Source organism: Sander lucioperca, chromosome 11 (genome assembly GCF_008315115.2).
Source record: "Sander lucioperca isolate FBNREF2018 chromosome 11, SLUC_FBN_1.2, whole genome shotgun sequence".
Taxonomy (NCBI): domain Eukaryota; kingdom Metazoa; phylum Chordata; class Actinopteri; order Perciformes; family Percidae; genus Sander; species Sander lucioperca.
Window position 1 is genome coordinate 38,972,382 of NC_050183.1, and position 3,555 is coordinate 38,975,936.

A 3,555-nucleotide genomic window follows, 5' to 3' on the forward strand; every position below is an offset into this window, starting at 1 on the left:
GTACTGTGAGTCCAGTAAAGAGGGAGTGCTGTTCTTAGTTTCAGCCACTAGATGGAGACAGAACTTCACTGATGGACAAACAAGATGCAGAATCAGAAAATCAGAAAAACTGAGAAAGATTTCAAGTGAACATTGAACTGTTGGTTAAAGAAATACTGGTTGGTCATTGGTCACATCCTTTAAATCTCTTTGACCTTTGTACAGCCTCATGTCATCGTTACTTTAGAAAAATAATCAAAAGAGAAACAACTTCTGCTGAATGCAGCGTGGCTTTTTTTAAGGCTGGAGGACTTTTGTCTCTGGACCAAAGTTTTCTCTTGGTGACAGAAATCTTCAGGGGGATTCAGAGGAAATGAACAGCTTAGCAGGTTGACTAAATATTGATGTTTTTGATGCTGAATGTTTCAGTGGACCAACAATCCTGCATCAAACATAGCTCCTACACTTTAAAAACACATATATCTTTTCATATTTCTTTATATTTTCTATTTTGTATTATGTCTCCTAACTGTTGCACTGTTTGTTGTTATGCAAAACATCACAGAGACAAAGATACCTGACAATAAACTGTTGGTAATTTTTGAGAGTGTGTGTGTGTGTGTGTGTGTGTGTGTGTGTGTGTGTGTGTGTGTGTGTCTTGCTACACATATTAGATTGTACTACATATAAAGGTAATTTTATTACATTTTATTCAAATTATATTGATAGTTTGTATGAGAAGAGAGGGCCAGGGCAAATCACATTGCATTCTCTCTGTACTTTGGACTTTTAAATGCACATGACAATACACTTGAACTTGAACGTATTATGGTCTGTTTCTGCCTGTTTAGGTCAGGAATAATTGCTTTAGAGTTTCCTAAATGACTCATTAATTTAGGGGGACTCTCCCGGAGCGAGACCAACTCCACCAGAGACGGAGACGCTTCAGCTTGAGGCTGCTGCATGTCATGGTGAGTGCTGATTGGCTGTTACTCGTCTAACATCTACCAACCAGATAGTGTTGTGGGCGGGACATGAAGTGAGACTCAGTGGTGAGTGTTGATTGGCTGTTACTCGTCTAACATCTACCAACCAGATAGTGTTGTGGGCGGGACATGAAGTGAGATCAGTGGTGAGGTAAACGGGAGCAGAGGGAGAGACTCAGAGCTGTAGCTGAGACAAAGTACAACACCTTTTATTTCATTAACTTTATAATAAAACACAGATACAGATCATCTGCAAACTGCCAAATATGGGACAGAGCCTTTCCAGCTGCTGCTCCACGACGGTGGAAGCTGCTGCCTTCACATATCAGATGGTCTCCCTCCATTTCTGTTTTTATATCTGGGATAAAGAGCCATTAGAACTCTCTAATCTCTCTATCTGGTCTCATCATCTCATCATTCTGGGTTTGGGAACTGCTGCTTGTTGTTGGTGTTGGGATCTTCTTTTTGGGTTTTGATATTTACATTTTAATGTTCTTTTATTCAGCCCTTTGGTCAGATTAATGTGTGTTTAAATGTGCTCTAGAAATCAACTTTACTTACTGAAAGTTAACATAAGAAACATTTTACAGACCCAGAGATATGTTGATTATAATAATTAATCAGAAATCACAATCAAAACAGTTTGATTGTTTATTAATAATGTTTATTATACAGACGATAGATTATAGATATAGACCAAGATATAATAACAAGTTTATAACACTGACAACACTGCAAGATACAACTATTATAAATGCATTAAAGACAATTCATATTTCTTCACATATAATATACAACATCACATAATCTTTAGATATGAAATAAAACACAAACACACAAAGAGACACACACAGTCAAGAAAAGATCAACTAACACAATGTATATACTATACTGTATAATTTATATACTATGTAATGTATAAATATTAGGGCTGTCAAAATAACGCGTTAATTTCGATTAATTAATCTGAGAAAAAATAACGCGTTAAAAAAAATAACACAGATTAATCCATTCCATATTGAGGTTTGACCCGGAGCCGTTCTAGCCACCATTGGACTGTAAAATGAAGGAGGGAGACGAGAATGTGCTGCCTGGATCATTAACTGGAACATTTACTTGTAAAAATCTTCTTCCTGCCAACCCTGGCTACCGAAATCTGGAGCCACTGATATGTCTGCTCTTCTCTCTGGTGCTCTGAAGACGATACAGGAAACACAAACACCGCTGCACGGGACGCTAGTTAACACTATACTCAACAGCAGCTAACGTTAGCCTACCGCTAGCTAGTTAACACTATACTCAACAGCAGCTAACGTTAGCCTACCGCTAGCTAGTTAACACTATACTCAACAGCAGCTAACGTTAGCCTACCGCTAGCTAGTTAACACTATACTCGACAGCAGCTAACGTTAGCCTACCGCTAGCTAGTTAACACTATACTCGACAGCAGCTAACGTTAGCCTACCACTAGCTAGTTAACACTATACTCAACAGCAGCTAACGTTAGCCTACCGCTAGCTAGTTAACACTATACTCGACAGCAGCTAACGTTAGCCTACCGCTAGCTAGTTAACACTATACTCAACAGCAGCTAACGTTAGCCTACCGCTAGCTAGTAGCTGGATTAAACACAGTTAAAATGCTGACAGCTAACGCTAAATGGTGTAGAATTTGACTGTGTTTTACTGTAGAGGATTCAACAGCGGGGTGTAACAATCTGCAGCTGCCGGAGAAACACAGACGGTGCGTTCAATGAAACTGGTAAAGTACAGCTTCGTGGTGCATTTGAAGTTATTGTAAATGTCCTTTTCCCATCTGGTAGTTGTTTTTGTCGTTCAACAGCAATTTACTAGTGAAATAAGTTATTGTTATTGTTATACATTATTATTAAATCATTTAATTTGGACCATATGGCCTTAGCAATAAACAAGCTGTTCTTTAATGTCACTGACTGTTGTTTAGTACCCTTTTTTTTTTCTTTTCTTTTTTTACTTTCTTAAAAAGTATCGGTTCAGGCACCGTTAATTATGTATGTGATTAATTTCAATTAATTAATCACAGAGTCTGTAATTAATTAGATTACATTTTTTAATCGATTGACAGCCTTAATATATATATATATATATATATATATATAATTATAACATGTTAATACAGACAATAAGGGAACATCTGCACCCTGTCAGGATCAAAGGTTACCTTCCAACATTCAAAACTTATTTTTTGGGTATTTATCTTTATTTCCCATCATTTGTTTGTTGTTTCTGTCTTTTGTGTTCTAGTTTAAATGTTTTCTCTGCATGAATGTGTCCCATCCCTTGTTTTAAAGCCAGTGTATACCAGGCTGTATTAAAGCCAGTGTATACCAGGCTGTATTAAAGCCGGTGTATACCAGGCTGTATTAAAGCCAATAATGAAATGATCATATATGCATATTAAGTGTGTGTGTGAGCTGAAAGCTGCTCTCCTCTCCGTGTCCTCAGGTTCACAGAGACTACAGCAGCACAGAGCATCAGCAGCAGGACACTGAGCACTGAGCATCGCACTTTGAAGAAGGTGGAGTAAATCCCAAAGGGCTCCATGTACACTA